The sequence below is a fragment of the Schistocerca gregaria genome, chromosome 5 (assembly GCF_023897955.1).
Source record: "Schistocerca gregaria isolate iqSchGreg1 chromosome 5, iqSchGreg1.2, whole genome shotgun sequence".
Taxonomy (NCBI): domain Eukaryota; kingdom Metazoa; phylum Arthropoda; class Insecta; order Orthoptera; family Acrididae; genus Schistocerca; species Schistocerca gregaria.
The window spans coordinates 110,867,823-110,881,147 of NC_064924.1; the positions used below are offsets into that span (position 1 = coordinate 110,867,823).

General features: G+C 40.5%; 1 protein-coding gene across 1 annotated transcript in view; it reads right to left on the bottom strand.

Moving 5' to 3' along the window:
* The window catches only part of LOC126272462 (whirlin-like), a 192,213-nt gene that overhangs the window by 165,988 nt on the left and 12,900 nt on the right, over positions 1–13,325 (bottom strand). The gene's annotated exons all lie outside the window — the stretch shown is intronic.

Sequence of the window (13,325 nt, forward strand, 5' to 3'; positions counted from 1 at the left end):
TCGACCGGTCAGGAGCGGTTTCAGGGTCAAGGAACCCAACAAAGACCGGTAGAGCGATGTTCTTTCACATACCCCTACATACCGAGTCGATGACGCCGTTGGCAGTGGATAATACGTTCGGTCGGACCCGATTGGCCCGTATATGGCCAGAGTGCAGAGTTACACGACGCATTCGGAAACATGTCTTTCTTCTAGCATATGTTGCCAAGAGGCAGTGTCTACAAAGTAATCTACGCAGTAACACCTGCTTTCTCGTGTGAAGTCCTGTGGCATCATCTCAGAAAAGTGTAGTCATTTTGTGTGTTTCTGCTAGACTTGGCTTGTCTTCACACACTCGGATTAACCTGATCGTACAAAATATTGATCTCCCCCTCAAAACGGCGCACTGGTCACTTTGAAGCTTAGCGCTGCAGGACTGGCACCAAGCGGCCACGTGACTTTTCACTGCTAACGCAACTCAAGGCACTGATTAGGTCTGTATATGCCAGTTGGTTGGATGGCACCAGCGTTGTAAGATGTGTGGACGTGGAGAGAGAATAGCAGTAAGCAGCTATCGCGTTTAGTCGCTCCCGTGACAACAACATGAATGAAGTTGCCCGATTTGTTGATGCACCAACGCGTGCTGTCTAACGTGCCTATAAGTAACGGTGTATGACTCATAGCCATGTAACTCGGCGTAAGACCAGTGATTGTAGCAAGATCTTATCCAGAGTCTTGTCACCAATAATCGGTTCCAAACCCGAAAGCGATTAAGGCTGTCATTGAATGCAGATCCAGTTCAACCAGTTTCTAGCGAACGTTACTGAAGGAACTGCACCCAGTGGAAAATCTGAGTGGGGTAAATCGTAAAAGTCCGTTGCTCACCCCGGCTTACAAGTCTGCAAGTCTCCAGTTGGACAAACAGCACAGAAACTGGACAGAAGCTGAAAGAATTAGTGTAGTCTGGCCGAACGAGTCGTAGTCTTGCATCTTTTCGTATGATGCACAGCGACGGAACGATGTGATGTTTTGGAAATGTTTTCCGTACCATCATCTTCACCAGGTAACCGTGGATATGAACCGAGGTGTTTATCACAACATTCGTGATGATCAAATATGGCCCGTTCTTCTGCTTCTTTACAATGAGTCTGATGTGGAGACCGCCGTCTTCCAAGATGACAACGCACTGTCTTAAACAAGCGGGCAGTGACTCAGAGAGTACGATGGGTCGCGAGGCAGGCGTTTTTCCACAGAGGCGCTGTGGGGCCGAGGTTGCGTCCGTCAGTCGCACGCGCCTGCGGGGCGGTCCGTTTACAGACATCGCTGCAACAGCAGGAAGTTAACAGCTGCGACACACCAACAATAAACACACATCATCACCTACAAACACTTCTTAAAGAAAAGTATACTATGGGTTTTCTATACACAGCTAAGGTACATATACAGACATATTAAACAGGGGTAGACTACAATCATCCGACATTTACAACGCAGAGATATAATGAAAACACTTCCTAGAGGTATTAGACACATTTTGCACTAAATTTTGACAAGACAACTAAGAAAATTTGGAGACTTAGAATGAAATTCTAATCTAGGGACTATAAAAGTTGACTATTGTCTAAATCTACTTTGATATGTAAATGTGTTAGACATTAAAACAAATAGACATTTTCTCATGCTCCCACGACTTCGGGGTTCATGCTCTAAACATGAAGAAGAGTCGTAGAACAGATTTTTCTACCACGAACAGTTGACTATACAGTGGATATTAGATTTTTTGTTGTTATAAGTAATGTGTTACAGTCAACAGACATGTAGTAGAATTTGTAGGTGTACATGTTCCAGTTACATACCAGAGATTCACTCCATCGAAGTCGGTTCAACTTTAGAGATAACCCCGACATGGATCCTAGGGCCTTAGTTCCATTAATTACGCGACGAAACGTAAATAGTGGAAATAATGTGGGTCAACACAGACCTGCCATGCGAAGTGACAAGGGGACGGGAGAACAGCAACTTTTGTCTTGTTAGAATTCACCATTTTGGTCACTTGATAATTTATTTACACAGATAACAGTCTTCTGCTTTACAACCATCATCAGGAGACAACGAAATAAAGGTATTTCATAGTTTCTGAAACATGAACGTAGACCACTTACACGCGAACGGCAAAACAAGTAAGCTTCATTAATGAAGTCGATGGTGTCGTTGATAATCTGTTTCACTTCTTCACAATAGTTTCACTTTTTTTCCATTTTATGATAAACTGTAACACACAGTCTCGCAGAATATGGATGAAACAGAAAACAAGATACATGTTGAGTTGATTTTTCGCAGCAGTACAGCCTGTATGTAGGACAAACAGGAGTATTGACAGCAGGAACCGACTAACGTTTAGAAAAAATGCACTGTCTATCTCTCCACTTTTCTGTAGCGTGCGGCTCCAGCGCAGACGTTAAATGTATCTGTGCTATTCGACCAAAACGCAGTGACGAAACTACGATTCGCTGTACTGCTCATTCTCGGGAGCCGGTTGACGTACTGAACAACAGGCGTAAGGGACAGAAGTGCCAACATATCGTTTTCGAACATGTTTACTTGTCGCCCCTTCTCATCCCCAAACCCACACTCGTAGGAGCAATAGGACTGTCTTACTCTCACAGTACTTTTATACCAATAATGAGTCATCTATGTAAGAAATTCAGTTGAAATTGCTCCAGGTACTGCTGAGTTATGCTTTTGTGTCACCCCTTTCCATACTCACCTTCAGCAATAGGGGTGTCTTACTGTCAGAGTAAATTTTCCAACCACCCCAAGATCCAAGATGGGAGGGAAAGGGAGGAGGTGGGGCGAGAAGCCATATATATATATATATATATATATATATATATATATATATATATATATATATATATATATATATATTACTGGCTATTATAATTGTTACACCACGAAGATGACGTGCTACAGACGCGAAATTCAACCGACAGGAAGAAGATGCTGTGATATGCAAATGATTAGCTTTTCAGAGGATTCACACAAAGTTAGCGCCGGTGGCGACACCTACAACGTGATGACATGAGGAAAGTGTCCAACCGATTTCTCATACACAAACAGCAGTTGACCGGCGTTGCCTGCTGAAACGTTGTTGTGATGCCTCGTGTAAGGAGGAGAAAGGCGTGCTATCACGGTTCCGGATTTGATAAAGGTCCGATTGTAACTTATCGCGATTGCGGTTTATCGTATCGCGACATTGCTGCTCTCATTGGTCGAGATCCAATGACTGTTAGCAGAACATGGAATCTGTGGGTTCAGGAGGGTAACACGGAAAACCGTGCTGGATCCCAACGGCCTCGTATCACTAGCAGTCGAGATGACAGACATCTTATCCGCATGGCTGTAACGGATAGTGCACCAACGTCTCGATCCCTCAGTCAAGAGACGGTGACGTTTGCAAGACAACAACCATCTGCACTAACAGTTCCATGACGTTTGCAGCAGCATGGACTATAAGCTCGCACACCATGGCTGCGGTTACCCTTGACGTTGCATCACAGACAGGAGGGCCTGCGATGGTGTACTCAACGACGAACCTGGGTGCACGAATGGCAAAACGCTATTTTTTCGGATGAATCCAGGTTCTGTTTATATCACCATGATGGTCACATCCGTGTTTGGCGACATCGCTGTGAACGCACATTGGAAGCGCGTATTCGTCATCGCCATACTGGCGTATCACCCGGCGTGGTGGTATGGGGTACCATTGGTTACACGTCTCGGTCACCTCTTGTTCGCATTGCCGGCACTTTGAATAGTGAACGTTACATTTCAGATGTGTTACGACCCTTGGCTCTACCCTTCATTCGATCCCTGCGAAACCCTACATTTCAGCAGGATAATGCCCGACCGCATGTTGCAGGTCCTGTACGGGCCCTTCTGGATACAGAAAATGTTCGACTGCTGCCCTGGCCAGCACATTCTCCAGATCTCTCACCAACTGAAAACGACTGGTCAATGGTGTCCGAGCAACTGGCTCGTCACAATACGTCAGTCACTACTCTTGGTGAACTGTGGTATTGTCTTGAAGCTGCGTGGGCAGCTGTACCTGTACACGCCATCGAAGCTCTGTTTGACTCAATTCCCAGGCGTATCAAGGTCGTTATTACGGGGAGAGGTTGTTGTTCTGGGTACTGATTTCTCAGGATCTACTCACCCAAATTGCGTGAAAATGTAATCACATGTCAGTTCTAGTGTAATATATATGTCCAATGAATACCCGTTTATCATCTTCATTTCTTCTTGGTGTAGCAGTTTTAATGGCCAATAGTGTGTATAAGAATTTTTATACAAATACTGCAATTACAATGAATCGATTACAAAATTCAGTTGAAATTGCTCCAGACTCTCCTCACTTTTCCTTACTTGTGGTTCTGTGTCCCTCGCATTTCACCTTCACCGGAAATCGATACAGTGATTTAGGAGGTGATGTGAAACGTACGTAGATACATACAATTATCTTTATAAATATAGATCACGTACAGTGTTAGTCAACTCGGTTACCGACTTCGGCTCTTCTGTGTATTAAACTTACTTGTTCTCCTATTTACGTGTAACAGGTTGATATCAATGTTTCACAAATTCTGAACAACCGCGAGAGACAGAAAGACGCAAGAGCTGCAGTTGTCGAAATATGTTTACGACGCTAGTTTGCACCCCAGTACGACGACGTAACCTGGGTGTAACGTTGACTTCTTTGCACATAAAGTTTTTTAAGAGATTTTTGTCAACTGCACAGTATAACCAGTAACCTCTTTTTGCCATGATCATCAAAATTTTGACGACCCAAAGAAATAAACGTTCTATTGAATTCATTAAAAAGCTTGTAGCTACTCAGTCTCTCGCCGGGGTGCTTGGCTTGCGAGTGCTTTCGGTAGTCACCATGCTGACCGGGTCCAAGAAAGGCCGAACAAACAATGACTCTGCCAACTGCTCTCTCTTCAGAGTATATATATATACATATAAAAGTTCGGTAAAAGAACTTGTCTAGATCACGATGGTTTTTTATTAAAATGGCCGTTTTCGGTCTGGTTTTAGGCCATCTGGAGAACTGCACCATCAGCTGTAGTTGACGATGTGTAGAACAGACAGCAGATCCCACAAGACTATAAAACATAACGGTGCCTAGCCAACAGCAGCAATTTGAGCGACTGAGGTAAATAAAAAAAAGTGAAATAACAGTCTATATCGTGATACGTATTTTAAAGCAGTTTAGCCTCCTGAGGTCTGCTGACTCTTGTGGATATCGTCAGCTTCAGCTGATGGTGCTATTCTGAGGATGACCTAAGATCAGAGCGAAAAAGGTTATTTTAATAAAATAGCCATCAAGATCTAGACCATTTTTTCACTTAGATGTCGAATTCGTTGTTCCTTAGAAAAGCTACAAAACTGCAAATACATACAGAGCACGCAACATCAACGTTGGTTTCTTAACACAAAAGAAACTGCAGCACACAAGCCCACACAATATACATTCACAACCAGACAAATACAGAAAATCACGTATACGCTAATTTGTTTTTTTGACAGCTGTACAACCCGATATGTAGGACAAACAGCAATATTTTTCCACAAACGTTATAAAGAGTTCATCAACGCATATCTCACAGACCGTAACCGAAAATGTTCTATAACCAACTAACGACATTTCATTACATAAAATATTATCTTAATATGTTGCATAAAGGAATAATAAAAATCAAGTGTACTTAATAGATAAATGGAAAAAATTCATGAATTGTACAGTTTATGATAACAATGTACCAAACGATAGGATAGTAACAATGTAAATTTTATCAAAATTTCTAGAAGGAAAATTCCTGTTCCACTGACATAAAAAGAAAATAATTTCTAATAGCACGAATTTGCCAGAATGAAATTTTCACTGTGCGGTGGAGTGCGCGCTAATGTGAAACTTCCCGGCTGATCCAACTGTGTACGAGACAGTGCCGAGGTCCCGAGTTCGAGTCTCAGTCTCGCACACAGTTTTCATCTGTTGGAAGTTTCAACTTGTTCTTGTTTTAAAGCACTGTAGATTATTCTGTATAACATGTGGTACAAATCTTCATTCTCACTATAGGGCTACCACAATTCAGTTTCTAGCTTCGAATCATTTAAAGTATTAATCACATGTTATAACAATTGCTTCTTCCTATTTGTGAAACACTATAGTCAAATCGTTCCACATAATCCAACAATTTATATTTTCGAAGGACGTCATTTTTATGCCTGGGTTGTCCTTTTATTTTGAAATAAGCACATTATTTCATTAATTAGTAATTAACTAATCTCACCACCTGGGGTGTTATCCAGCCACATCATAGTAAAAATGTTATGTGTGTAGCATGATATAGTCCACATTTCAGTGTGGGGGAGCAGCATGAGATGGCGGCCTCAGAAGAGTTCCGCGCAACCATACTAGGCATGAGAATAATCTTATATTTAATACAATTTAGTAAAAACGCAGAAATATAAATTTCGCTTAATACCTTAGATGTGAAGTTCATAAGCAAAATGGCAAAAGCCCACAACCTGGATGTGGTGAGCGTGTGCTTTCATTTTAAATGTTACGCTAACGTATTTTAAAGGGTCGGTTTGCTAACACAGTGTTAAAACATTTGTGGCGCCTAAGGGTCGCACTTTCCCCGTACCTACCAGGTCGTGTGAAAGTCTTATTAGGAACAGCACCACGTGTTGCTTTTTCTCCAAACTGCTGTGAAAAATATTCCGTATTGTCCACGTAACAGTCTTACTGCGATGTGTTCTGATAAGGATCAAGGGAGCGAATTAGCTAATTGCCAAATAATGAAACTGAAAACAACTTTACGGAAAAAATGTGATGCTTTGAATTTAAGACAGACCAGCAGAATATTTGAAATAAGATATCTAGAGTACGGATACGTGGCACGAACCATTCACATTTGAATAACACCTCTTACAAGGAAACTGCCACAACAGAAACAGACATGAAAATAATCAGTCTCGGCAATAAAAATATCCCCTAACACTGCAGTATAATGTCAAAATTTAAAAGGCAGTCACAGAAAAGAGACACATTGTAAATAACCGTACAAACACTAGCAACTAAACATCATTTAAACTAATAAAACGTATAGTAGATAAAAAATGATCCCTCTAGCGCTTACAAAAACGTATCACATAAACCTGACAACATTTCCACTTACGATCACCGACTCAGATTGATAGTAAAGTAGCTTTAAAAAAACAGTAATGTGCGCACACGGAAGTTGGGACGGATCATCCCCCCGTCCACACATACACATACACATACACACACACACACACACACACACACACACACAGAATAATAGCAGACGCATCCACAGCCAGAACATCAAAACAGGAGACGATCGGTTCAAACAACATAAAACAAATTACACAAACTGTAATGGATCTACACAACATGAAAACGAAAGTATATTCATTGTCAACGAAGTGCGACGTACTAAAATCGAACACCTTTATGTAGAAGAACGTTAGGAATGAAACAGAAAGCAAAAAAAAAAAAAAAAAAATCGTGAGGAATACTAATAATTTAATACTTTTTGGTAGAAGTCATTTTATACATGAGAATTGTTTATGATCATGGCAAATAGGTTTGCAAGAAGAACTACAGTGCTACACTGACCAATCAACATGGTTTAAAATAGAGCGAAATGTGTATGGTCGAAATGAGACGTTGATGACAGTCGTAGGAGACGGTATGAAACCAATACAAGAAGAAATTCTTCATACAAAAACTGTTAATTCATACTCTCTGTGGGGAAGTGTTGTTGTTGTTGTTGCGGTCTTCAGTCCTGAGACTGGTTTGATGCACCTCTCCATGCTACTCTATCCTGTGCAAGTTCCTTCATCTCCCAGTACCTACTGCAACCTACATCCTTCTGAATCTGCTTCGTGTATTCATCTCTTAGTCTCCCCCTACGATTTTTACCCTCCACGCTGGTCTCCAATGCTAAATTTGTGATCCCTTGATGCCTCAGAACATGTCCTACCAGCCGATTCCTTCTTCTAGTCAAGTTGTGCCACAAACTTCTCTTGTCCCTAATCCTATTCAATACCTCCTCATCAGTTATGTGATCTACCCACCTAATCTTCAACATTATTCTGTAGCACCACATTTCGAAACCTTCTATTCTCTTCTTGTCCAAACTATTTATCGTCCATGTTTCACTTCCATACATAGCTACACTCCATACAAATACTTTCAGAAACGACTTCCTGACACTTAAATCTATACTCGATGTTAACAAATTTGTCTTCTTCAGAAACGCTTTCCTTGCCATTGCCAGTCTACATTTTATATCATCTCTATTTCCACCATCATCAGTTATTTTGCTCCCCAAATAGCAAAACTCCTTTACTACTTTAAGTGTTTCATTTCCTAATCTAATTCTCTCAGCATCACACGACTTAATTCGACTACATTCCACTATCCTCGTTTTGCTTTTGTTAATGTTCATCTTATATCCTCCTTTCAAGACACTGTCCATTCCGTTCATTGCTCTTCCAAGTCTTTTGTTGTCTGACAGAATTACAATGTCATCGGCTAATCCCAAAGTTTTTATTTCTTCTTCCTGGATTTTAATACCTACTCCAAATTTTTCTTTTGTTTCCTTTACTGCTTGTTCAATATACAGATTGAATAACATCGGGGAGAGGCTACAACCCTGTCTCACTCCCTTCCCAACCACTGCTTCCCTTTCATGCCCCTCGACTCTTATAACTGGCATCTGGTTTCTGTATAAATTGTAAACAGCCTTTCGCTCCCTGTATTTTCCCCCTGCCATCTTTAGAATTTGAAAGAGGGTATTCCAGTCAATATTGTCGAAAGCTTTCTCTAAGTCTACAAATGCTAGAAAAGTAGGTTTGCCTTTCCTTAATCTTTCTTCTAAGATAAGTCGTAAGGTCAGTATTGCCTCAAGTGTTCCAACATTTCTACGGAATTCAAACTGATCTTCCCCTAGGTCGACTTCCACCAGTTTTTCCATTCGTCTGTAAAGAATTCGCGTTAGTATTTTGCAGCTGTGACTTATTAAACTGATAGTTCGGTAATTTTCACATCTGTCAACACGTGCTTTCTTTGGGATTGGAATTGTTATACTCTTCTTGAAGTCGGAGGGTATTCCGCCTGTCTCGTACATCTTGCTCACCAGATGGTACAGTTGTGTCAGGACTGGCTCTCCCAAGGCCGTCAGTAGTGCTAATGGAATGTTGTCTACTCCCGAGGTACGTTCCATGAGAAATCAGCAATCAACAAATCACGCTACAACGCTTCTTGACTTTGTCACAATACAGAAGCCTTAGCGAAAACCTGAAGTGAGCGAAGATGGATCATATTGGAGAGCAGTACACGAGAAAGGCAAATGCCATAATTAGAGTCCAGGTCATACACTTTTATTTGGTTCATCAGGACATGCATATACAGTACACACTTTGCTGCAGAATCAACGTTTCACTTCGACAATAACATTTGCTCCCGCAGAGTCTACCGTCGTATTAGAAACGGTCCAAACGAATATCAAGTTATTAGCAGTTGACAGTTTGTCACCCGGATTAAAACTTCTACAGGAATTGAACAGTTTTTTAATTTGGTGACCAAGACAGTAGAAAAATTGTTAATGTTCCTGGACAGTATACTGCCTAACTTCCGTTATATACCTATGGTTGCCATCCGTCCCGATATATCGGGACCGTCACTGTTAGGGACTTTCTTGTCCCGACATCTCGACAAGGCCCAATTTTGTCTCTATTTTGCAAAATACTTTTAAGAACTTGATTTAAGTACTGACGTAATGCCATCTGTTAGCGCTACATTTAAATGCAGCGTCAGTTAGTTTTATTTATGTCAACAATTTTATGTTGACAAGGTCGTCTCATAGATGGCGTTGCATGCTGCGTATCCTGTGTCGATGAGGCACGTACTTTCTAGATCTAGCGCCATTATTCCTGAAAATACCAGACTTCTACAGTAGTAGGGGGCTGTGTCATGCGGAAGAATCGGGCAGTTCCTATTCGAATAGCTCTCTGATAAGACGATACTTTCTGAACGTAATACGAACAACGAGTGCTGGTCATAATGTTTACTGTGGGTATATAGGGTCTGAAGTGTATAGTGATGTGTATTTCGATGACTAAAGTGTTATTGTCGATTTTTACCGTATAGTAAACTTATCACCGGTTACGAAAATGCATAAAGATGGAAAAATAAAGAGCAACTTTTCGGATGATTAGACAAAAGAGGGGTCTTTTGTCAAGAAATAACGTACGAATCAGGAAGTGTTGTATTAGATCTGTAGATGTTTCACATCAGTAACTCGCGGAGGTGAGGCAGATGTGAGGCATCACATTTCTATGAAGAATCATACAAATTCGTCCGCGATACATCGACATCAAAGGCTATTTCTACATTCATGATTGAAGAAAATACCCAGGACGAACTGCTCGTTGTTGCTGCAGAGCTAACAAAGTTGTCAATCATCACCAATTCTTCAGTTCTCTTGGCTGTATCGTAAAACTGAATCCAAAGTGGCCGCAAAACAGTGCACAGCCAGAACCAAAGCTACAGAGGTTGTTAAAAATATTCTCGCGCCACGTTCCGTGTCCGAGTGCATTAAACAATTGCAAGAAATTTTATTTTACGGCATAGGCACCGACGCATCGAAACACAAGGCTGAAAAGATGTTTCCTTTAGTTGTTCAGTACTTTACTGAAACTGGCGGTATCCGACAGAGGATTCTGAAGTCAGATTCGCTGTATAAAGAAACGTCGGAGATAATCGCTAAGTTTTTTCTAGACACCTTAAGACAACTGCAAATTTCATTTGATAAATTAATCGCTTTGTGTGTAGAGAATACCAATACCAACGGAATATGTTTCACCAAATTAAATAAGAACTAGGAAGAAATGTAGAAGGAATTGGATGCCCTGCCCATATTCTCCACAATACTACATCAAACGCTTTTGGAGTCTTAACTGTCGACACTGAAATAATCGTCATGAAAATATTAATTATTTTTCAGTATGCACGACAAAGACAGACAAGCTGAAAGAGTTCTATTTATATGTTGATGTCAATCATCAGACTCTTCTATATCGCTCAAAAACAAGTTGGCTGTCGTTAATGTCCGCAGCTGAGAGGATTCGTAAGCTCTGAATGCCATTAAAATAATTTTTTGACGCCGAAGACAGGCCTTTAAACTAATTTCACATTTTTTCAGTAGTCCGGTTAGTGAAATTTACTCCATGTTTCTGCAGTCAAATTGGCTCTGTTTTTTTTTTAAAAAATATAAAAAGTATGGAGAAGAATAAAGGCTGGATAATTGAAATAAGAAATAAATTAATCGACACTCAAAGGCATCTGAATGAAAGGTAACATGCAAACCAAGATGAACTTGAACAAAATAAAGAATGAGTAGCCTAACCAAGAAATAATTTGAGTTCGAAATTTGATGAAGGGACAATGGTTTTCTATACCATAGCATTTTATTACTTAGATAAGTAGGCTATTCCTTTAAATAAATATCAGTATTTGATTGGATGGCACTGTCAAAAAGCCCAGATTGGATGATGACTGAAAACACTATTATACATACCTGACTAAAAATTGTGTGAAGTTTTCAGTCAATGATTGTTTTAAGGAATGTTCGTATCTGCAGAGCTTTTTAGAAACCAAGCATGACTCGCAAGAATGGAATTCGTAGCCCTCAGTGGAAGAAAGGTTGATTTACTTTCTTCAGGGAACCGAAAATCCTACATGTAAATGGAAAAAGGCAATTGCTGAAATTATGCGAGTATCTGTTTTCTGTTCACTCTCACAGTGCCACTGTGGAAAGAGTGCTTTCGCTGATATTGGCTCAGCGAAATGATGAAAGAAATAGACTGCTGCCAGGACTGTAGGATCAATCTTACAGTGCCAGTTTACGTACAAGCTGATTTGCATGGAGTAATTATATTAAATAAATTTTTTACTTCATTTCTACACCCGCCCTTTCAGAGAGTCCGACGAGGACCCATCTATATATGGCAGCTCCAGGTGAACCTAATGTTTTGGGTTATGTAAGATGGCAGACATCGGATTCAAATTTGTGAGGCAATGACAATTTCCTTCTTTTTTTACCTCCATGGAGGCAATCTTTGAAAGCAACTGATCCTGTTCGTAAACAAATGTAGCGTACGATGAAATTACAGTTACGATACCCGTGATTAATTGCTAAACCATGAATTGTACTGAAAAGAACTGAAGGTAACGAAAATAAATAAGAACAGAAAAGATAAAAACATATGCTAAAATAAAACATTATCTTAATTTATGTAAGCATGGAAAGCATAGAGATCCTTTAAATCCTTTACAACGCATGGTGAACTCGTAATATTGTGAAATAGCACAATTTTTAAAAATAATTATTGAATTTAACGCGACTACCGCTGGAAAGTAGGGGTTTTGGACGGGTAGAAACTAAAATGTAACACAACAACGGGCAAATGAAATAAATAATAACATAGCACGAGATGTGTAGCAATCGACACAGGAATCCTGAAAGAAAAGCCAGTACTAAGAACGGAAATTCAAAAAAATAATAAATATTGGAATCGGTAACTAGAATTAAACTACAAAGGTCAAATCTACACTCACGTTCATAAATTAATGATAATTGCAGAATGTGGTGCCACACAACTTGGCACTATGCAAAACTGGTGCTATTAGCATAGGAACATAGGAAACACACAGGGCACAGATCTGTAATTCCACGGTCTTGGTGATAAGTTGAGAAAACCGTTCCGAAACACATGTGCTACAAAACGCCATTGTTCCCTGCGCATGTATCCTGACATCAAAATGGAATATAATCACCATGCACACGTACACAGCCCTCACAACGGGTTGGAATACTCAGGATCAGGAGCAGCTGCTGAGGTGTAGCCTCCCATTCTTGCACCAGTGCTCCTGAAGTGTCGCAGGGGTTCGAAGACGTGCAGCGATACGTCCACCGAGAGCTTCCCAGAAGTGCTCGATGGGGTTTATGTCAGGAGAACAGGCAGCCCACTCCATTCGCCTGAATTGCTGAATTTGTAATTGCTCTCTGGAATACTGCGAAAAAGTAACAAGTATTTGAATCGGTAGCTAGAATTGACCTGTGTAAGTTAATTCCAGTCACCGATTGCAATCATTCCATGATTCGTTATTTAGACTGTTTTTGCTAGTGTGTGCAGCACAGTGTTATAGGATTTCCACATTTGACATTACTCTCTCGTTACTATGAAAA